Source organism: Suricata suricatta, chromosome 3 (assembly GCF_006229205.1).
Source record: "Suricata suricatta isolate VVHF042 chromosome 3, meerkat_22Aug2017_6uvM2_HiC, whole genome shotgun sequence".
Taxonomy (NCBI): Eukaryota; Metazoa; Chordata; class Mammalia; order Carnivora; family Herpestidae; genus Suricata; species Suricata suricatta.
This window is the reverse complement of record NC_043702.1, coordinates 77,731,528-77,756,361: the sequence shown is the minus strand read 5'-3', so window position 1 is coordinate 77,756,361 and position 24,834 is coordinate 77,731,528. Positions and strand designations below refer to the sequence as shown.

Below are 24,834 nucleotides of genomic sequence, written 5' to 3'. Positions count from 1 at the left end.
GATGAAGAAGTTGCTTCCGAAAGCATCGATGCGAAGGATCGTCGAATCGATGATGCGCATGCGCACAATAGGTATTGAGAGCCTACTTTCCATTGGATAGTCGTGGGCAAAAACGGTGTAGGAGGAGAAAAGGTGAGGCTGGGTGACGTGAAAGGAGGAGGGCTCGTGGTCTCGGTTAAGTGGTTCATTTAATTTCCTTCGTCAACTCAATGATATATTTGGTAGTTTCCTCTACCCTAAGGCGTTCTTACTGCCCGCCCCCCCCCCCCCAAGAGATGCATCATAGTTGTTAATTTCGCATGAAACACTGTTTTCGAGCATAGGGCACTTAGGTTTCTCTATTTGTGTATCAGACCTACATAAGCCTAATAAATATATATCAAACGACTTATTTATAAACAGTATATGATTCTCATTTATCAGTTGTGTTTCTTTTTAATTAACTGAAGTCCATTCTTTTTTCATACTAGTATTTCTGGGTAGGTAATGTTAGACCGGTTATGTAGTCTCTTTTTGCTTTGGTTTCCTCACCTGTAAAACGGGAATACTAATAATACCCGCCCCATACACTGTAAAGAGTAAATGAGTTTATATATAGCTAGCACTTAAAAGCTATACACATGGACACACACAACTCAGGGCATGGGAATCACAGAAAGGCTTCTAAGAAGGGACCACTGAGCTGAGTGTTGAAGTTACTTACAACTCAATTTTTCATGCCTCGTAATTTCTTTTTGACTTACTTGTACAGGTTATATAAGAGGATTTCTGGTTGAATGATGATTGTAAGCTTTTTGAAACCAGGAGCTGTATGCTATTCATCTTTACCATGATAGAAATCACCTGTCAGGTACAGGTGGGCGATAAACAGTGATCAACAGTATGGCAGGAGGCTGTCAGGAGTAACTTCATAGCAGAGGTGATGCTTAAACTGTATTTTGAAAGATGAATGGGTGTTTTCCTGAGTACTAAGAAAAGATGTGGAGGGATGAGGACATTTCAGGCAAAGGGAGCTATGGAATCCAAACCATTGCACACTTTGGGGGAGACCTACAAGTAATCCAAACAATGAGTTTGACACAGGTGCTAGATCATAGCCTTCAGTGCAATACAGAGATAGATGTAATCCTGGAAGCAGCGAGAAGCAATTGGGAAGATTGAAGCAGAGTCATGGCATCATCAGATTTGTGTCTTGTGAAGATCCTCTGACTGCCATTTAGAAAATAGGTTGGAAGGGTGTGTGAAGACAACGCCTCAATTTTTGACTTAGTATATGTGGTGAAATGTGTTACTTTTGCTGTATTGGGAATTCAGTAGTATTAATATCTGTGGAATGTATACTATGTAGTGGCACTTGGATAGGGATTTTCCCATGATCTGTTTTAGTTCTCAGAAAAATACAGAAAATGGAGATACTATTCTAATGGTAAATATGAAGAAATTAAAGCAGAAACAGGTTAGGTATATTTCTGAAGCTTCTAGGGCTGGACTTAAATCTGGGTCTGTTAGGTTCAAAAATAGTGTTTTCTTTCCCAGAGGTATTGTCGTCCAGGAGAACATGTTTTTGGAGAGAGATGAAGCGTTTGGTTTGGGATATCTTGCGTTTTAGGATGCCTAAAGGGACATTCATGTGGAGTTGTCAATAAGTCATTTAAAAGTAGGCCTGTTGCTCAGGAAGGTGGTTTAGACGGGAGACAGATATTTGAGGGTCATTGACAGATGGGTAATAAAGTCATGAGAACTCTTTAAAATGAAATTGAACGATAAACTCCTGAAAATGTATGCAAATTTTTGTATATTTGTATGTAGGTTTATTTTTCTCCCTTATGGAGAGAGTACATAGCTAATTCAGATTCATTCTTGCGCGGGGGCCATGCTAATCTTCTCTGTATCCTTCCAATTTTAGTATATGTGCTGCCGAAGCGAGCACACTAATTCAGATTCATAAAGGAGCTCATGACTCTGAAAGTTTGAAAAATACTAGTGTAGACTGTAAGAGAAAAAGGGCAAAGCCAGAATACTAAGAAATATTAATTAAAGGTGTAAGAGAAGAAAACCTAGCAACAGAAACTGGCAAGTTTCAGTTTGAAAGTAGAAGGAAATCAGGAGAGAGTATTCTAGATATCAAGAATTATTGTTATTCGTGCTCAATATTATTAGATGCTACAAAAAGTTCTCATTGAGGTCCATCTTATTTGGTAAGTCCAGCAACAGTGACTTTGCCAGAGGAATTTCAGTGGAGTAGGGTACGGGAGGGTAGAATTTTGAGAACTTGGTATTCAGAGAATAGAACAGAAACTTCTTAAGGACAGAGACTTTATCTGTTTATTCACTGTATTCCTGGGACTTTCCTATATTCCTGCCCCAGAGAGAGATGACCAATAAATACTTGTTGAAAGTTGAACAGATGAAAGGTGATCATTAATAACAAGCTACCGTTAACAATAGCTGCTTCTTGTTGTTCTGTTTCCAGGCCCCATACCTCCATACCCTCTATCCACCTCTATCTACCCAACAAGTGGGCTGGGAGAGTAATAGTGTCTACACTGCAGAAGTGAAGAAACTGAAATTTAGGCTAAGCCCCAATTGCCTGATGCCATACAGCTACATGTAGTGGTGAATGTGAGATTAAGACATGGATTTGTCTGGCTCTGAAATCCCTGTGCCTTGCACAACAATAAAAGTCAGAAGAGAAAGAGGTGAGTAACTGTCTTTCAACTTATTTCTATTTTCTTTTCTCTATTGGCCTTCTCCCTTTTACTCTCTTGGATTGTTCTTATTCTTCAGAGACAAAGGAGGACCTTCACAGAACTGTAAAAATTGACCCATTCACCAGATTATGAGATTATTCAGGGGTCAATGTGTAATCCATCTCACTCTTACTGCTGCCTGCTTGATGTTTTTTAATAAATATATGGCTTCCTTTTTATTCTAGAAAACACTAGTTTTTAATAACAAAGATGCATACTGATGCAAACTAATGCAAACTGAGAAATGTATAGTAATAAGTTCTTGACCTGGAAAGACCATTGTATTGCAGCTAGTTCTTTCTGTAACAACAATAGGATTATAAAACCAAAAAACAAGATGAACTCTTTTCTGCTCAACCAAGCATATCTAAATCACATTAGAAATTCAAAGATAGTAGGGGTGCCTGGGTGGCTCCTTTAGAGTGTCCGACTTTGGCTCAGGTCATGATCTCACAGTCTGTGAGTTTGAACCCTGCATTGGGCTCTCCCCTCCCAGCACAGAGCCCACTTTGAGTCCTCTGTCTTCCTCTTTCTCTGCTCCTCCCCAACTCATGGTCTCTCTCTCTCTCTCAAAAACAAACAAAAGTTTGAAGACAATATGTTGTGGTATTTTAAGAAATATTGCATGGAACTATTACCTGGTTGCAAGAAAACACTACAGGAAATGATAATAGAAATTAAAAAAGGGTATGGATAAAAGTAAACGTATGTGAAAACTTGGTTGTCATGGAACTCAGCTGTTGAGAACACATCTTTTTAAGTTGTCCACTTCAGTGATGCAATATCTGATACATTAAGATAGGCATATATTTTAGCCCTTTCTAAAAAACTCAAGCTTTTCCTGGAAACAGCTTGTATGTTCTAGCCGTCTATTGCTAGGTGACATCCCACTAATGTTATAGGGAATGAGTATTGTGTGTCTCTAGGACAAAATGGAAGAAAAGCCTTCTATTTAATATTTTGATTTTTAATATCAATGCAGTTCATACAATCCCTGGACTTTAATTGTGGTATTAGATACAACAATTACCTACCTGCTTGTCTCTCTGTCTCTGTCATTACAAGGGACACCATGATATTCTCTACTTTGCAGATATATTTATAAGATTATGTGAAATAATCCATGTAAATGATTTGGCACAGTGCACAGCACTTCATGTGCAATAAATGTTAGCTGAAATCTTTATCATATCATCTTTATCATCATTGAATTTTTCTGAACTTTATATATTTGTAGCTGTGCTCTCCATGTATGTGCACAGTGCTTGTCACGGTGACGCTGCCCTGGGCCTTCCTGTCTCTTTAGTAACAGCAAATTATTTGGTCTAGAAAAGAACAGAGATGGGTTTAGGCAAGCCTCCCCTCAGGATGTTGTCCTGCTTTGTCCTGAGCTACTTCTCCTTGAGGTGACTATGGCTGTCTTTTAGGACTCAAAGCATGTAGGCAGAACAGAGAACAGGGCGGGGAGAAGATTTAACCAGAATCTGTTTAACCACTGAGTGAAAGTTATCCACTAAGTGACATTTATAATCTCAGGATCTAGGCTTTGGTGATCTGGCTAAATAAAGAAATGGAATTGCTTAGGTTTCAAATGTGGGTATAAAAGTACCTGGGAACTTGTTAGAAAGGCAGAATCGCTGGCTCCATCCCAGTACTGCTGCCCCAGAATCTATATGTTAACAAGATCTGTAGTGATTCACATCCACAATAATGTTCTCTCGCAGGAGATTGACCAGGAGGAAAGGGATGGTCGCAGTGGGGCTTTGGAATGTACATTCTTCCAGATGTATTTAGTCAGAATCTATGAGGTTTAGGAAGCTGCATTTTAGAAACTCTTCCGGGAATTTTTATGAGAACTCGAGTTGGAGGACCCAAGTAAAAGATAAAAAAGTGGGCTAGGGAGAAGTGTAATACACACTGTGAACACCAGCTGTCACTACTCTACAGTTTAAAAACCAACCTGATCCTTAGGAGCCAAAGGAATGATTACAAGAGCATTTTCTAAATTTCAAATGTAAATGTAAGGGGAAATGAGCTCTGGGTTAAACAGATTTGGATTATACTGTGACTTTATTAAAGGTCTCTAGGACATCTAAGTGGCTTACAAAGAGTAGTGGTTGGAGATTTAGAAATTTTGGGAATGCATGAATAAACCTACCTCGGAAGAATAATGTCTCACATACTTGGGAGAAATTACGTGAATGTTTTGAGATTTAAAAAAAAATAAAACTGGACTCTACAGTCGAAACGTATATGTAAGACAGCTTAGTGACTCTGAGAATATCTTCATTTTCCTGATCTTATTTCACAATTGAAAGTCTTATGTAACATCCACATGAACATGTTCTTTATTTTCAGATGTCGTAGTATACTGGGAGATTTGGATTTAAGTTCTGGCTTTTTTTACAGCTTCATGTGGATCACCAGGGCAATTCCTGAACATCTGTGAGCCTTGAAAAGGGCATAAAATTACTCACATAAGGGTTGTCATTAGGAGAATCCAGATGATGTAATAAATGTGAAATGTTTCATAAATTTTAAGTATTAAATGCACGTACTATTTGAATGCTTGCAGTGTTGGGCCTTTGCATAGTATTGGTCTCTGGAACTTGACGAATGCACCATTTTCATAAAAATGACTCCAGTTCTGTTAAGAACCTAGTTATTCTCTTCGAGTTCTTTTGTTCCATACCAAGTAGTGTTGCCTGATAGAATGTAGGACACACAGTTGAATTTGAGTTTCAGATAAACAATGCTTAATTTTTTTAGCATAAGCATGCCCTAAATTTTACATGGCAATCTGCATATCTAACTCCAAGACAAACTAAGAAAGTTTTCCCTTGTTCACAGTTCTACATCCAAACCTCATCTAATTGCTGACATCTTATATTTTTCCTGGTCGGAAAAAGTCTAACTCAGAGACAGTAATGTAGGTCTAAAAATGTTTTGAGAGAATTTACTGCGATCGAATAGCTCGCTCTTCAAAAGCTGTCACACTTCCTGTCTAGAAATGGCTTGCTTGGGCTTCTACTCTGAAGATTGCTTGGAAGGAAGTAAGGTCTCTGAAGTAATTAATCCTTGGAGGTATTTTTATTTTTGTTATATTGTGCTATTCTGTTGATTTTTGATCATTTATTACCATCTATTTCTCCTTCCCACTGCATAGTTACAGAAGTAGGAGAGAAAGGGTGAATCCACAAAATGAAACAATTCTAAAACCACTCAAATGTTTGTATTATGAACAATTTGGTTGTATTTCTGATACAACCGTCTCCTCCGAGTTATATCTCATGCAGCAAATTATGCTATCAAAATGTATGCACTCTCTAGACCGTCGACACACCAATAATAGAGAATAGTGAGAAGAAAAGTCGGAGAGCAGATGGATGCTAAGTGTCAAGAAAGAGTTCTCCTGGGGAACAGTTTGCAGTTTCAAAGTACTTGAGGGTAATCCACAAATATTTGTGTCTACAGTAAAATAAATTCATTATTACACTTTCATGGGTATGTCCTGAAGTAGAATGAAGAATCACAACTAGGAATCCTGATGTGGTGAATTGCCAAGCCTTACAAAGGAAGGCCTTGGAAGGTGACTGCAGAAAAAGGTCACCTTTGGACTCTAAAGTGAGTTAACATACACCTACCTACGGACACTAGGTGGCAATATATGACAACGTGCTGACTTTAGAATTTGTGGTGGATATGCTGAATTAGTGGGGGATGAGTTGGGAGAGGAGTTTTTGTTTCCTGCTGTTAATGCAGAACCTTTCAATTTATGGTAGAATGTTCTTTCAGCTGTGGTCTTATGAAACTTCAATAGGGACAGGAACCATGTCAGATCCACCTCTGGGGATTTCCTTCTTTTTTTCCTTCATCCTAGGACTGATTACTTCACACTTCTGCAAAGTACTTAATTAGCCTCATCAGGCATTCAAACTTGATACCTACATCCAAATTTAGAAACAGAGATGGTGAAGCTGTTTAATTGGTATTTGGGGCCATTAGAGGGAGCCAGGAGAGCTGGCTGAGGTGCTTTGAGCCTTGAATGAGGGTAAGGCTGTATTCCTGGGCTTTGTGTTCCTGTCACTAAGAATATTTGCCAGTCTGATGACAAATTGCAATGGGGATATCCCTTGGACACACTGAAGACCCAGTGCCCTGCCATTTGAGCAAAGCAGGCAGTTTACCAGCCCACAGGGGTATCGATGCTTCTATTACTCTTTGGTGTAAAACTTCCCATTTTATATGGTGTGATGATATTTGGGGGCATCACTGATGCATGTTAATTAATTGCTTAAAGAAGCTTGTGTCCTTTAAAAATCAATACAATCTTGGATTCGGTATCTTTTTTCTCTATTTTAATTTTTATTGAAATTTCTGAGTTCCCAGGAAATTAAATGGATATCAAATGATCACTGAAACATTTTTTCTGTATTGTTTTGGGAATTCTCTGCATTCTCTTTTGTATTTATGCCCTTTCTCCTGGCTGAGTAAAACAGAATTTGGAATTTGGGGATGAAACTTACCAAGCCTATATTCTCAACAAAAATCTGGAATTGAACTTGATTTTTATGCCCCAACTTAATCAGTCCTGCCCCTTTTTCAGCTGTCTTCTGGCATTATCTACCTGTAGCTAAGTAGACTGCTTGTTTCTACCTGAGTTTTCCTTATCTTATCAACAGCTGGTATTGTCACTTTCTCTCTCTCCTTCTCCTTCTCTTTCTCTCTCTGTCTCTCTCCCCACCTTCCCTTTCTGTGTGTGTGTGTGTGTGTGTGTGTGTGTGTGTGTGTATGTATATGACTAGTTTTTCAGTGTTCAGCTCCAAAGCATGTGCTTCATAAAGCTAGGTCTGGATAATTCACACTAATCTTCTGTTTTCCTGAACTCATATTAATATTACTCAGGTTAGCTCATAATTATGACCTAGTCTCTAATTTGTTTACGTACATCCACACACACATACACATGCAACTATCTAGGTTATGAGCTTTTTGAGAATGAGGACTGTACCTCAATGACTTCTACTAGTTTGGTGCGCATGTGTGTATATATATATATACATACAGATCTCTCATCTTTTGTCCATCTTCGTGATCCCAGAGCCTAAATCATAGTAACTGTTCAATAAATCTTTGTTGAAATAGCTGAAATATTGATTTAAACTACTCTGTTGAAATACTAGATCTCTGATAATACTAGATTGTGACACCTAGTATAAAAAACTTGATAGTCATCAAGATAGATCTCACAAGAGCTAGCCTAAGCCTTATCTCTTCCATGACAAATTCCCAAGACCTGTGCAATCCTCTTTTCTCCTCCTTGTCCTTCTTTCTCCTCCTGAATCTGAATTATTAAACTACCTTTAAAAAATGTTTATTTATTTTGAGAGAGAGCATATGTGAACAGGGGAGGGGCAGAGAGAGAGGAAGTGAGAGAATCCCAAGCAGGCGCTATGCTGCCAGCACAGAAGCTGATACAGGGCTCAGTCCCATGAATCTATGAGACCGTGCCCCAAGCCCAAACCAAGAGTCAGACACCTAACTCACTGAGCCACCCTGGTGCCCCTGAATTACTAAATTATCTTATATCTACTGTTCCAACTACATTGGGCAAGTGCCTAAGGTACACATCTGTAGAATGGGGTTAATAATGGTGTCTACCTATTAAGGTTTTGATGATTAAATGATTTAATGTATATAAAGTACTTAGAACTTTTCCTGGCCTATAATAGGTGATGGATCAGTGTTATTTATTATTATCATTATTGATATGAGTATAAGATTGTTCATTGTTTTCTGTGTGTACAGCCTGTCCTATCAACTAGATTATAAACTTTTCAGGGGTAAGCATCTTTCTTTTAATATTTTAGGATTTGTAATGTCCCTTTTTCATTCCAAATATTAAAAATTTGTGTCTCTTCTTTTTTTCCGGTTCAATTTGACTAGAAGTCTACCAATTTAATTGCTTTTCCTCCTAGTAGTAGTTTTTGGTTTCATTGTTTTTATACTGTTTTTATGTTTTGATATCTGCTCTTTATTATTTTCTTTTCCCTGCTTGCTTTTGGTTTAATTTTCCATTCTTTTTCTGATTTCACAAGGCAGAAGCTTAGTAATTGAGACCCTTTTTTCTAATATAAGCATTTGCTATCGTTTACTCTCTAACCTCTACTTTTGCTAAATTCTATAAATTTAGATATGCTGTATTTTATTTTTATTCAATTAAAAATATTTTATATTTTTCTTTGTCATTTCTTTTTTTTAATCTATGAGTTATTTAGAATTCTATTGTTTAATTTTGGAATAATTTGGGATTTTTTTTTTTTTTTTGCAAAATGACTTAAAAATTTTTTTAATGTTTATTTTTGAGAGAGAGACAGTATGCAAGTGGGGCAGGAAAAAAATAGAGAGGGAGTCACAGAATATAAAGCAGGCTCTAGGCTCTGAACTGTCCACACAGAGCCTAAACAGGGGCTGGGGCTGGAACTCACATAAGATTGTGACCAGAGCTGAAGTCAGATGCTCATCCGACTGAGCCACCCAGGCACCCTGCAAAACATCTTTTAAATAAGCAAGATGTATTAGAACTTTCCCCAGATGCACTTGAGAATTTTACGAACTGACAAATATTTATTCAACTGTAATTCTCACAAAATACTAAAGATTTATCTTCTCTTTTAATAGTGTCATCAATTACTTTTGATGGTTTGACATAGCATTTTGAAAAAGAATACAGTCTGATTCAATTGAAACACAACACATGCTTGAAATTATTTCCTACATCATTAAAAATGAACATCTGAAGTCTGAGTTACATCATGTTTTTAGTAACTGAAGTATCAGAAATTATCATCTTCTGTCATCTAGAATTTCCTCTTAATTACAATAAGATCTTTTATAGAGTCATTAGTATAAATTTAACTCCATTTATAAATAGACATACAATGCAATTATACCCAACTAGTTAAGATTTTAGTAAACATCTCTTGTTGATTTTTATTTTAACTCTTTTGTAGACATGAAATACTTTATCAGACTTCAGTTCTCTTAAATTTATTGAGACAGTTTATGGACCTGAATATGGTCAAATTTGGTGAATGTTCAATGTGTGCTTAGAGAGTTTGAGCATTATGCTGTTGAGTGTATTATTTTGTAAATGTCTCTAAGGTGATGTTAGTTGATAGCCTTGTGCAAATTTTCTACGTCCTTCAGACTTTCTGACTACATATTCTATTAATGACTGAAAGAGAGGTGTCAATCTCCAAATATAAATAAGATTTGTCTTTGTTTCCTTTACAATCTGTTGTTTTACATTTTGCATTTTGAAGTTCTTTTAGTAAGTACATACACCTTTAGGATTATTATGTCTTGTTGATGAATTAATCCATCACTATGAAACATTCCTCTTTATTTATGACAGTATTCCTTGTTCTGAAGTATACTTTGTCTAATATTAATATTGCTGCTCAAATTTTATTTTGACTCATGTCAGTAGGGCATATATTTTTCCATCCCTTTACTTTAAGCTATTGTGTCTTTATATTTAAAGAGTATTTCTTGTCATATTTTAAAATTTGGTTCAATTGACAATCTTTGCCTTTTAATTAAAATTTTTAGACTATTTATATTTAATGTCATTATTCATATTGTTGGATTTAAATCTACATCTCTTTGTTTTCTATTTGCCTCACCCTTGTTTATGTTCCTTTTTCTTGTTCCTCTTCTTTTTATGGAGATTAATTTACTATTTTTTATAATTACATTTTATTTCCATTGTTGCATTTTACCTCCTTGTTTTACTTTTTCCTATTTTTCTTTTGGGTTGGCAATATGTAACTTTAACTTATAGTCTAACTTCAAATAATATTGTACCTTTCCATGTATAGTATAAGAACTTTACAACAGTATACTTTCATCTCTTTACCCTTTGTGCGCTTATTGTCATATATTTTACTTCCACTCATGCTATAAATTGCAAGCTACACTGTTCCCATTTTTAAAAATTAAAGTCAATTATATTTTGAAGGTAGTTTAAAAAATGAGAAAACTGTCTTATATTTCTCCACGTATATATTATTTCTGGCTTTCTTCCATCCTTTGTAAAAGTTTAACTTTCTATCTGGTGTTATTTTTGTTCTCCCTAAGAAACTTTCTTTAACATTGTTGGAGTGTGGTTCTATTGGTGTTGAATTCTCTTAGATTTATTCATCTGGAAATGCATATTTATCATCAATTTTGAGAGATGTTTTCCCTTTGTAAAGAGCTGTAGATAGAAAGTTTTATTTTATTATTTTTTCTTTCAATACATTTGCTTGCATAGTTTCTGATGAAGAGTCTGTGGTCATTTTTCTCCTTTTGCTCTGTGTGTAATTTGTTTCAATTTATCTTATCTTCCTGGATGATTTTAAGATTTTCTTTTTATCCTTGGTTTTTAGCAATTTGATTATGTTGTGTCTTGACATGGAGTATCCTTCTGGGGATACTACAATGCTTTTTGTATTTTTTTCCCCCATTCTGGCTCATAGGAAAACAAATTATTCCTAGCCTCATAAGAGCCACAGGGTTTTCTGACTATGCTCTGTGGTTCTCTTCCCAGCCTTGGGCCATTTCTTGTATGCATGCAGAGATGAGTAACAACGGTCCCAAGTAGGCCCCACTATAGATCTCCAGAGTTCTTTTTTTTTTAATGTTTATTTATTTTTCACACACACACACACACACACACACACACACACAAACACACACACAAACGCAGAATGAGAGTGGGGAAGGAGCAGAGAGAGAGGGAGACACAGAATCTGAAATAGGCTCCTGAGCTGTCAGCACAGAGCCTGAGACGGGGCTCCAACTCAAGAACTGTGAGATCATGACCTGACCCGAAGCTGAATGCTTAACTGAGCCACCAGGTGCCCCTCCGGAGTTCTCTTTTTATGCAGCTTTTTTCTCTGTGGTACTGTGTTCCAGAAGTTCTACCTTTCTGATTTACATGAATAATGATTCGTGCTCCTTTAGCTAAGTGAAACTGCTTAACACTGTGTTATTGCCTTGAAACTGCCTCCAGGAAGTAAACTGGTGAATGTTGAGATGCCATTGCCTGTTTTTCTCTTCTCTCAGAGGTCAGAATCTTATAATGCCTCTAATCTACTGTCTGTAAGCCATTATTTCCTATTATTTTGTGTGATTTTCCAGTTATGTATAACATAGGGTATTGATGGTGCTAAATCCATCCTTTTCACACCAATTTGGCTTGAAGCAAAAGTGTCTGGATGTACTGATGGGTCTTGAAGGTCATTTTTACTTCTTGATGTATTGCTATTAAAGACCAAATGACCCCTAAAGAGTTTATGATAGAAGAGATTAGCCATTAAATCAATCAAAAGATCTGCTTATGCATATGTAGTCCAGTAGTTCACCCAAGCAATGTAAATAAAAGAATCAGAGAGCTCTTCTGACTTAGGAAGTTCTTTGAACTATTCATTGACTATTTTGGAAAAATATCATGAAATGTAAAGTCCTTTTCTTCAACAGTCTCTGCAAGATCTTAGAATTTTAAAGTATTGCTTTCCTTATTTCAGGTGGATAATTGAAGTCCAGAGAGGTCATTCCCTTTCTCTCTGGCAGATAATTGGCAGGAAGGGCCCAAGTAACACTAATATGCCAACTACCTTAATAGTTGGTGTACTGGTATAGATAAGTGAAAGGCAGCTTTAATCTTCACTTCAAATTAGATTAAATGTTTAACTTTTTACTGTATAAACCCTTTTTGCCTTTCCATTCATTTTGCTTAAAAACTGCTCTTCCCTGAATTTTTGCATAAGTATATTGCTTTAGCTTTGGCATAAATTCCTAAAGATTCAGTGCAAAATTTAGTATCTAAATCTCCCTTAGAAAAGGGCACAGCATTTTTATGAACATAATAAGACCATTTAGAAATGATATAAATGTACACACATGACTATATGTACATAACTTGAGACTCTATAAAGGAGTATAATTTTAATGTTTTCTTTTTATTACTCTTTTAAAGTGCCTTGAATTATCAAATAAAATTACTCTCTATTATTGTGCACTTAGAGATATTTTTTCCAGGCAATAATATGTAAATCCTTGGCTTTTCCAGAGTTTGCTATGGTTTTCCAATATTATGTGGAGTAATATATGGAGGGATTTTTCTGTTTTGTGGCAGTTTTAGCTATCTTTAAAAAAATGGTTCAAATCCCCAGTTATAATATCTTAGTGTTAAATAATTTTATAAATGTGCAAAATCATCTCAAGATTAATAGAAAACTTTTATTATGTTGGCTAATTGCAGATTTTAACTGTGATTCTTAATAAATTTCTCTTTGACATGAATTTATAAATACTAATTATAATGAATCTCCTTTTCTAAATCAAAGGAACCATTAAAATCAAATTGTCCAATTACAGGTTTACTTAAAAAATTTTTTTAACGTTTATTCATTTTTGAGAGACAGAATCAGAGGGTGAGCGGGGGAGGGGGGGAAGGCAAACAGAGGGAGACAAATTCAAAGTAGGCTCCAGGCTTTGAGCTGTCAGCACAGAGCCTTGACACAGGCCTTGAACTCAAGAGTCATGAGATCATGACCTGAGCCCAAGTCCGATGCCAAGCCAACTGAGCCACTCAGGTTTCCCTATAGGTTTATTTTAAAAAGGAATGAATAAGAAAAGCTTTTTAGCTCTTTAAGGTGCAATTGCTGTTTTTATAGGATGTCAAGAAAGTGATTGGTCTTCCTGTGATTAGGCTTATGCCTTCTCTTCCCTTCAAATTTCTGGAGACTTTTCACTTGCTAGGAAAAAAATTAGCAAACTACAGGGGTAGTGGGAGATAACAGCTAAAGATTTCTGAAGGATTTGATGATAGAGAAATGGGAATGACTCAGCTAGCCATTGCACCCACCATTTCAGTCTGTGGTCTCTGTTCCTACAGTCTTACTATAAACTGTTCCTGATGATTAAGTATTAGTTTGCACAAAGGTAAAGATAAAGATGTTAGTGTGTTTAACAAAAACAAATACTCATAAACAGAAAAAACAGTTGGATTTTTCAGTAGGTCTTAAATTGTTTCTCTTTATTTTATTGACTATCTACCAGAAAACATGGACAGCTGATATGAAGTTTTAATTGTGTTTAAAGGTTATGTTTTCTTATGTTATATTGAGAATAGTTCTTCTGCAAGGAGAATGTTGTACGCTGAATTGCAAAGTGTAGTTCAAAACTTAACATATACTTTGAAGATACTTTCTTTTTTCCAGGACTTCTTCTGAGGAAGCTTTTACAGAAAATATTTTCATATTGCCTGACTGTCAAATATAATCCCTCTGTAAATAAACATTTAGGTAACTGATTTATCACAAATTGTTTTCTTTAGCAGCATCTCTTATATGCTCAACATAGTGCTATTAAGTATAGGAATACAGACTGTTAGCATTTACAAAGTCAATGAAAAGTATTTAAATGGAGAGTATTTTTAGCATTATATTTGATTTATTACTCTGAAGGATGTTGATTTAATGCTTTTCCAGCTGCCTTGAAGGTGCTCAGCCCATTTCTGGTCCCACCTACCTCCTACAATGGCTGTTTGATTAGGTGAGTAGTCCAGGCTTACATTTTTGTGACTATGTGATTGTTAATTGTGGATGAACTAAGTAGTGTACTGTGATCAGTTTTCTTTTCCTAAATGACATTTTGTTCTCCCTGAAGTTGATGAGTCTGGTTTTATTGTTTTCGTTCAATTGGTGTTCTGTGATTTTATCCCTATCCTAAACCAAACTCTTCCCTAATTATGGAAATACCATCTCTAAACTTTCAGGTTTCTATCAGATTCAGCTTCTGGAAGGAATCTCTCCTGTTACCTTTCACTAGTTCTGATATTAGACCAGTTGCCCTCTAGCTCTGTTGCACAGCCATCATTCTGGGATTTTCCTTCACATGCCTCCTCTTTTTTATATTATATCCTTTGCTTCCTGAAGTCTGTATCTCCTCTTTATTAGTTTATTCTCTTGTCTCAGAGGAACAAGTTCTCAAGTAGCTTTTTGAGAAGGCTTTCATGGCAATTAAAATTTTTCATGTTTTTCTACCTTTAGAAACGTCCTTATTCTACCTTGACATATTGTCACATTTACTGTATATGGAGTTCTAGAATGCAGATAATTTCCCCCTCAAAATTGTGAAGACATCACTTGTTCTTTTTTAAAATTTATTTATTTGTTTTGAGAGAGAAGGGGAGAGAGAGAGATAGAGAGAGAGAGAGAGAGAGAGAGAGAAAGAACGCACACATGCATGCATGCATGTGCCTGTGAGCAGAGGAGGGGTAGAGGTAGAGGAGAGTAAGAATCCCAAGCAGGCTCAGCACCCTCTGTGCCCAGCCTGATGGGCTGGATGCAGGAGTGGATGCTGGGCTTGAACTCATGAACCTGGAGATCATGACCTGAGCCAAAAGCAAGAGTCAGATGCTTAACTGTTTAACCAATTGAGCCACTCAGGGGTCTACTTCCATTGTTCTTTTATTTCAGTGCTGGAATTGAAAAGATCTTGCTCATTGTGATTCTTACTCATTTGCAATTCCTTTCTTTTTCCTTTCAGGGCCCTTATTGGATATTTTCCCCCCAACTGTGCTCTATCTAAAATTTCACAGTGATGGTGTTTGTAATGTGGCTTTATTTCAGTAATTATATTTAGTACTCACTGGGCTCTTTCAGTCTGGAAACTCAAGTCCTTTAACTCGGGAAAATTTTCTTGAATTCTGTCTCTGGTAACTTTCTTCTACCCATTTCTCTTTGTTCTCAATGAATATCTAATGTTCAAATGTTTCAGTTCTCGTGTTCTTCTAATTTTGTTATTTTTCTTTTGTACTTCTATTTATCTTTTTTCTACTTTTGAAAAATGTCCTCAATTTTTCTTCCACTTCTTTATTAAGTTTTTTATAGGTATGGCAGTAAATAAATTAGAAAATAAAATTTAGAAAGCTGACAGATACTGTAATGGTAATAATTTTTGCCATATTTTGCAATAATATTTGTTTGCAGCTTGAAATAATGGACCGAATTAGTAAAGATCACAAAGAGAAGTCAAGTATATTATATTTTTATGGCATTACTTATCAAACCCAGCAGTCACTTTATTGTCTTCCTATTCGATTGTTTATAAGCACTTGACAAAGTTGACCATTCCCTAATCTATAGATAACAGTGCAACATGCTAAAGCCTATGGGATGCACCAAAAGCAGTACTAAGGGAAACTATTAGTGATAAGACTACCTTAAACAAAGAGACCTTAGATAAACAACTTACCCGTATATCTGAAGAAGTAGAAAAAGAAGAACAAACGAATCCCAAACTTAGAAGAAGGAAGGAAATAATAAAGATTCAAGCAGAAATAAATTAATAGAGAATACAAAGTAGATATAGAATAAATTAATGAAAATGGGAGTTAGTGTTTTGAAAAGATAGACAAAATTGACAAAGCTTTGGCTAGACTAAGAAAAAATAGAGAAAACCCAAATAAGTAAAATCATACTTGGAAGAGCAGGCATTATAACTGTTGCTACAGGAATCTTAAGAGATTGTTATGAATAATTATATGCCAACAGATTGGATAACCTGGGAGAAATAGATGCATTCTTAGAAAAAGAAATGATGCATTCCTAGAAACATATAACCTACCAAGGCTGAATCATGAAGAAACAGAAAATCTGAACAGATCAATAACAAGTATGGATTTGATTCAGTAGTCAGAAACCTTCCAACAAAGAAAAGCCCAGGACTTGGAGGCTTCACTGGTGAATTCTACCAAACAGTTAAAAAAGAATAAACACCAGTGCTCTCAAACTATTATAAAAAATTAAAGAGGAAGGAATACTTCTAATTTATTTTAGGAGACCAATATTACTCTAACATTAAAATCACCAGAAAACTATAGGCCAATATCCCTAATGAATAGATGTAGAAATCATCAAGAAAATACTTCCAAAATGAATTCAACAACAAATTACAATGATAACATGCCATGATCAAGTGGGATTTATTCCTGCATTTCTATTTATTTATTTATTTATTTATTAAATTTATTTTTGAGAGACAAAGAGAGACAGTTTGAGCAGGGGATGATCAGAGGGAGACACAGAATCTGAGGCAGTCTCCAGGCTCCGAGCTAGCTGTCAGCACAGAGCCTGATGCAGGGCTCAAACCCATGAACAGAGCTCAAGTAGGGGAGGGGCAGATAGAGTGGAGACATGGAATCCAAAGCAGGCTCCAGGCTCTGAACTATCAGCACAGAGTCTGACTGATCAATCAATTGGGATATAAACTCACAAGCTATGAGATCATGACCTGAGCCAAAGTCAGACTGAGCCATCCAGGTGCCCCAAGAATCACTTGCATTTCTACACACTGACAACAAACTATCTGAAATGGAAATTAGGAAAACAATCCCTTTATAATAGCAATGAGGAGAGTAAAATGCATAGGAATAAACTTAATCAAGGAGGTGTGAAAGACTTGTATGCTGAGAACTAAAAACTTTGATGAATGAAATTAAAATAGTCACAAACATATGGAAAAGCATCCAGTGTTCATAGAGTAAAAAACTTAATATTGTAAAATGTCCACACTGCCCAAAGTGATCTGCAGATTCATTCCAATGCCTATAAAAGTCCAAATGGTATTTTTTACAGATACATTAAAAAGTTGAAAGTTTTTATGGAATCATGTAGGACTCTGAATAAACAAATCAAACTTGAGAAAGAGGAACAAAGCTATAGACATTATACTTTTTGATTTCTTAATACAATACGAAGTATAGTACTGGCATAAAGAAAGACATGTAGACCAATGGAACAGAACAGAGAGTTTAGAAATGAATCGATGCATGTATCATCAACTAATTTGCAACAAAGGTGTCAAGAATATACAATGATAAAAGGATAGTCTCTTCAACATATGGTGTTGGGAAACTGCATATTCTCATGTAAAGAATGAAATGGGACCTTTATCTTACACAGAAATCAACTAAAAATGAATTAGAGGCTTAAAAGTAGGACCTGAAACTGTAAAACTCCTAGAAGAATATATAGAGGGGGAAGCTTCATGACTGTGGTCTTGGCAATGATTTTTTTTTGGATATTACATGAGAAACACATCAAAAGGTAGATAGATAAGTTGGACTACAAAACACTAAAAAGCTTCTGCACAGCAGAGGAAACAATTAATGGAGTGAAAAGGCAATTTACAGAATAGGAGAAAATATTTGCAAACCATGTATCAGATAAGTAGTTAGTTTCTAAAATATGTAAGGAACTCCTACAACTCAATACCACTGCCCCCCAAACCTGATTTATAAACGTGTTAAAAACTTGAAAAGGCATTTCTCCAAAGAAGAAGTACAAGTGGCTAGCAAGTCATCAGGAAATGTAAATCCAAATCATGAGGCATCGTCTCACATATGTTAGGGTGCTATTGTCAAATAAACAAGACCTGTAGAGAAATTAGAACCCTTTCCACTGTTGGTGGGGATGCAAATTGGTGAAGTTTCTATGGAAAACAATATGAAAGTTTTTTTTTTTAAAAAAGTAAAATTAGAAATACTGTATGATCCAGCAATTCCACTTCTGAATATTTATCCAAAAAATTCACAATCTCAAGGAGATGTTAGCACACCCATGTTCATAGAAACACTATTCACAATAGTCAAGATGTAGCTACCTAAATGTATTGATGCATGAATGGATCAAGAAAATGTATATACATACAGTGGAATATTAGGTTTAACAAAGGAAGTTCTTTAAAGTGTGACAAAATGGATATACCTTGGACATTATGCTAAATGATATAACCCAGTCAGTCACAGAAGGACAACTACTACATGATTCTACTTATGACACACATCTAATAGAATCATAGGAGCAGAGAGAAATATTGGTTGCTAGGAGCTGGTGGAGGGGGAAATTATGAATCAGTGGGTATAAAGTTTCAGTTATGCAAGATGCCTGAGTTCTGGAGAGCTGCTGTAAAACACTGTGCCTGTAGTTAACAATAATGTATTGTACACTGTAAACCTCAAGAAGGTGAATCTCATGTTAGGTGTTCTTACTACAATAATAAAAAGTCTATTTGCAGGGGCTTTTGTGTGGCTCAGTCAGTTAAGCATCTGACTCGGTTTCAGCTCAGGTTATGATCTTGTGGTTTGTGAGATTGTGCCCCGTGTTGAACTCTGTGCTGACAGTGCAAAGCCTGCTTGGGGTTCTCTCCCTGCCCCTCCCCTGCTCTCTCTAAATAAATAAATAAATAAATAAATAAATAAATAAATAAAATTTTTAAAAAGTCCTTTTGCAGCTATAAAGAGCATGGAGGCAGGCAGAAAGAATTGTTGGCCGAGTTTGAAAAGTGTTGCAAACATTTGATTTGGGTGTCTGTCTCATAAGAACCACCAGGGGAATCTTTGAGTCGGATGGGCTTTGATAAATCACTTTTATTTACTTATTTTTCCTCCTAGTTGGAACACCTAATGAGGAAAGGAGAGGAAAAGGAGGAGAACTCAGCCCCGGGGCTGCTATGTCATAGGTCTCAGATTGTTCTTGAAATCCCAGTACGAGAGGATACTTTTTCAGATTGTCCAATGTGTCAGAATTCAGCTAGAAAAGAAGGCACTCTGGGTATCTCAGTAGATGAAATGTAGTCCAGGAGACAGATTACACAGAAGACACAGGGACCACAGTGAGGGCTTTCTGGTGGGATCTAGAACTGCTGATGAAGGGGCTATCTGGCAAGACCTGAAACTCCTGGAGACACCATGGAGACAGAGAAAGAAGAAGAAAACTACCTACTCATTCCCTTCCTCCTGCCCTGTCTTCCAGTGTTGTCTCCCATATGCCAAAGCTAGAGGGCAGAAGAGTCTGGAAAAGTAGCTCCCTGAAGTTGAGAGTAGGACTGGGCAGAGAAGTGCATAAACTGGTCAGGAGGGGCGCATTTACTAAGGTTTATAAAATTCCGATTGTGTAAAATAATTTATTTCCCCAGCCCTCTGACATGTTCCATAACACACATCGCTCACTAGGATTTTCAGCACATGTGCTTGTGTATGCATATCTTTAGATCTTTGTTGAGTTTATGTCCTAGTCATGGGAAGAGTGCAGGGTGGATCATTCTAAGATTATGTGTAAAGTGACAGCTAACTCTCCTGTTTTCAACTGGCACTTAACTTTTACATAATGCCAAAACATCTGGTCTTTTCCATCATTCCAGGCATGTTGTTAGTCCAGTTGATTGCTTGGTGTCATGTACAGAAAACAGCTGGCTGGTTAACTAAAGTTTTGACTATGGCTGCATTGGCTGGATGTTTGATGTCACGTAGACTGATGTTATGACTGGCTAAAAATGGAACAAAGCCAGTTACAGTGAAGACCAATAACAAATACAAAGCTTTAATGTGGAATTTCATTGGAAAAGATAATTACTTATTTCTAAGACTGATTCTCAGAAACACAGAGCCCAGATTTAGTTTTTCTCTGGTGTCACTCCATTCCCATCTTAGCTCCTTGCATCCGAATGTCCTTTGCTGTGTGTCCAGTATCCTCAGGCTGCTCATGGCCATTCAGCTTGGCAGTGACACCAGCTAAGACTGGCTCCTGGGACTTTTCTTCCCTGGGAAGGATCACCAGCTTCTTAATTTTTTAGGCTTTATGTCCCTCTCACCTTTTGCTTCTGAAATTTCATTTATCATCTCATTCAGAGATCTAATCTCTGCTAAATGGTCAACTGGTCTCAGAATCTGGAGAACACTATGCTAAGTGAAATAAGCTAGACACAGAAAGACAAAGACTGTATAATCTTACTTATATTTAGAATCTAAAAATGCCAAACTCATAAAATAGAGAATAGGATTAGAAAATTGGAGAATCCCATTGCTAGAATAAAAGCAGAGAATAAAATGGTGGCTTTGAGGGGCTAGAGAGTGAGGGAAAGGGGGGAGATGTTGGTCAGAGGGTATAAACTTTCAGTTGGAAGGTGGATAAATTCTGAGAATCTAGTGTTCAGCCTGGTAACTACAGTAAATAATACCATATTATGTAATTGAAAGTTGTGAAGAGTAGCTCTTAAGTTGTTTTCACCACACACACGCACACACACACACACACACACACACACTGTTAATTAACTTGATTGTAGTAATAATTTTGCAGTGTATACATATATCAAATCATCACATCATATACCTTAAATATGTACACTTTTTCTTTAATCTTAGTAAAGCTGAAAAAAAAATCTAATTCTCATGAAGATATAATGCTATCATATTAATATTTATCTCTTCATTTTTTTCATATGTGAATATGAAACTGAGATTGACTTTCAACTGCAATTGAAATTCAGGTGTACCTGGCAAATTTTTATCTTGTGTTTGCCAGAAGCACATTTGCACAAACGCTGAAGAATGACTTGGGAGAAGAAGGAGCCAGGCTGGATGAACTCTCATGGGAGAACTTTGGCTGTCACGGGGCTGGGCTGGGTCAGTTTGTACTGCAGTTTCTGTCACTTAGAGCTGTCCCCCAGGCCTGCGGGAACATAGCTGAGCTCTGTAGGAGCAGAGGGACTCTTATTAAAATTTAAAGGGAAGTTAAAGAGGGAGGGATGAGACAGAAAAAAAGAGAGAGGAAGGAAGGGAAGAAAGAGATAGGGTAAAAGAGAAAAAGAGAGAGAGAAATAGAAATGGACACTGTAAAAGTCCTGGGAAGTGAGGTGTTTTTTGCTATGACATTTCCTTGCATAGATTTGATTTCTGGAGAGCTCTTATAGGAACTGGAGTACTTAGGAATCGTGGCTGAGCCCATCTGAGGTCACTTGAGGAGCCTGCAGGAATATGGTTACTTAGGGGCAGGTTAAGCTGCCCTCTGAAGATTCAAGAAACACTGGAAAGGAGTTCGCAGAAGGTGGGGAGTGGAGTAGTGAGTGGGGGTTGCTGAAGGCTTGAGGACCTAATGTAAGTGGATGTATAAGTGAGGGACATTTAAATTATTATTTTAAATAGAACTGCATTTTAACAGACGTGTGGTAAGAGGTAAGAAAGTTCAGGTTATGCCTATAACATTTGCATATTAACAGAGCCTTTGAACGTTTTGAATCTAGTAAGTAGATGGGTAGTGGTATTTTCAGATCATACCAATGGTAAATTGATGAAAGAACATACTTTCAGTTGATCTTTTAAGCATTCTTCAAATAATATTTAATAAATTTCCTTCTTACCCTGCTGGTTTTATTTGTTAGCTTGAGACATGAGGATCTGAAATGCCACTATACAATTATTGATTGAGGCTTGGCTGCCGCTGGGGAAGAGAATGGTGTGAAATCCTGACACATTTATGAAATCTAAACAGATCTCTTTTTATTTGCTCACAACTAGCAATAGTAAGATGGAAATATTATTTTAGTTTATAGAAATGCTTACAGTCAAACTTCAATTAGATGAGTTTGCTGACTGGTCTCACTATAATAATGAACACAGTGAACAGAAATTTACTCAGTGCCTATATTTTGTGAAGTCTGCTGGGCTAGGGTAAACTTTGGTGAATTCAGTAGATTTTACAATTTAGTTCATGCAAATCATGCTTAATATCCCTTGTTATCTAGCTGAGATGCCAACTGAAAAATAAAAGATATCTGATAAAACTATGCCATATTTATAAACCGAAAAAATCCATAAGAAGAATTATATACTTTATATCCTCAGAGAATATGTTCCTTCTCCCAAGATCTGGATATATGAGTGTGTATCAATGTTTAGCCTGTGGAGGAGGAGGAGGAGGAGGAGGAGGAGGAGGAGGAGGAGGAGGAGGAGTAGTAGTAGTAGTACTTGTATCCATGGTTACCAGGGTCTTATAGAGCTAAAGAAAGATTTCAGAAATGCAAACATCAAATATATAGCTTTCATTTGTAGGTAGAAAAAAAATCTAGCTCTTTAAACCACCAAAACTGCACTAAAATTGTAGTCAGCTTCTGAGAAAAAAATAAAGGCAAAGATCCTGTTTACAAGGCATCTAGAGTTCAGCCATCAGATGGTTTTGGTTAACACATTGTTTTCTCTTCATTCTGATGTTTCTAGAAGACATTTTTCTGTGAGTTGGTGATTACCCAATTGTCTAGTGTCTTCTCCTTCTTTGCCTTTACAATGATACTTTTGATTTTTGACAAGCTTTACAAAAAACTCTTTGGGTGCCTTGCGGCTCAGTCAATTAAGCATGTGACTTCTGCTCAGGTCTTGATCTCATGGTTCCTGAGTTTGAGCCCTGAGTTGGGCTCTGTGCTGAAAGCTCTGAGCCTGGAGCCTGTTTCTGCTTTGGATTCTGTCTCCCTCTTTCTCTGCCCCTCCCTAACTTGTGCTCTGTCTCTATCTCTCAAAAATAATGAATAAATGTTAAAAAAATTTAAAAAATTAAAGCTTACTCCTTTGTAGCCTTTCTGCCACTCTGATTTTTTTGGGGTGTATGGTTTCCCCATTGCTTCCCATTGCTTCTTTGTAGCTCTTTCTGCTTTTTTCTTACTTCTGTTGGCAAGGGGCTGGTGTTAAATCTTATTAAGTATTTAAGCTTATAATGGACTTACCCTCTCTACCTTTTCTTTGCTTTCCTGGAGTGAGAGTGCATTAGAATATTTACTCCTTGTAGCTACCCTGCCATGCCTGCAATAACTAGGTGATAAATCATCTCATGCCAAGTTAATATTCTGGTTGATGAGAAGTATGCTACTGGGCTAGGTGGGCCCCACCACACCAAAGGTGGGGGAGTCAAGCTGTCTGTTTACAAAAGGGTCAGAACTTTCCCATGTATGTGTGCCAGGACTTGCAGACACGGAAACCAGGCTGGATGAGCTGCAGTGCATTCTCCATGCCTCTTGTGCAAAAACCTCCAATGACAATCTCTTTGACTCCTTCTACAGTGGCAGGTTTTGATTTCTCAGTGGCTTTGCATTTAAACCCATTGTGTTCATTGTCTAAAAATAAGAACCCCTAGGCTCTCGTTGCCATAAGAAACCCAGTAAATCCATCTATGAGTTACTTTTTTTGCACATTTAAAAAAATACATTTTTTAACCTAGAGGTAAAGCCACTCAAAATATTTTGATTCATTTATGTTTTAGATGTAGGAAGAAAACCCTCTGACAACTGTACATTTACTGTACAGTTTACTGTACTTTACTTGCTTTTAATCATCTTTCTTGAATTAAAAGTGATCATTCTGGATCATAGCTAAAGAAGCTTCCCTTCCATGGGGGAAGGAAAGGGGAAAAAATAGTTACAGAGAGGGAGGGAGGCAAACCCTAAGAGACTCTTAAATGCAGACAACAAACTGAGGTTTGTTGGGGGATGGTGGGGGAGAGGGGAAAATGGGTGATGGGCATTGAGGAGGGCATTTGTTGGGATGAGCACTGGGTGTTATATGTAAGCGATGAATCATGGGAATCTACCTCCAAAATCAAGAGCACACTGTATTCACTGTATGTTAGCCAACTTGACAATAAATTATATTAAAAAAAAGTTTCCCTTTTCAGTTGGAAAACCTATGTCTGAATTATGGAAGATTGAAAATGCACCCCCAACTCAATTCTTCGATTCTTTCCTTTGGTGGAGAGATGGTGAAGTCAAGGGAAAAAACTCTCCTCAAACCAAAAAACAAAGTTCATGGACTATTCCTCTACATTCTTTCCCTGAAGCCATTGAATATTAACTGAAATAAATCTATTTGTATCTTAAAACCGTATTCATCCATAAAAAAACCTGTTTTTCTTATTTCTCTCATTTTTTAAAAATTTTAGATGGTGTTAGATGGAAAATATGCATATTCTTTTTCTTACATAGTTTGTGAGTAATTTAAATAAAACTCTTTGAAAAACATTGCTGTATTCTAGTTTGTGACCTTATGCTGAACTCAGCATTGTACTCTTCAGGAGGCATTGTGTGGATGTTTATTTACAACTACCGCTTAACTCCTTCTTTTGGCTCTCATCTCTGGCAGAAGGTAGTTTCTGTTAGACTTGAATTAGGTAAAGAGTAGGATGCTATCTCTTAACAAGTATTTTTG

At 36.6% G+C, this 24,834-nt stretch overlaps 1 long non-coding RNA gene and 1 other non-coding gene across 2 annotated transcripts; one reads left to right on the top strand and one right to left on the bottom strand.

Moving 5' to 3' along the window:
• The first annotated feature begins 72 nt into the window (after nt 1-72).
• On the top strand, nt 73-24,567 carry LOC115287823. Its single transcript, XR_003906672.1, has 4 exons — nt 73-132; nt 2,474-2,699; nt 14,291-14,354; nt 24,305-24,567. It is a non-coding gene; the product is annotated as an uncharacterized LOC115287823 (long non-coding RNA).
• On the bottom strand, nt 1,827-1,930 carry LOC115288771. The gene has a single exon (XR_003907175.1). It is a non-coding gene; the product is annotated as a U6 spliceosomal RNA (small nuclear RNA).
• Nucleotides 24,568-24,834: the final 267 nt, after the last annotated feature.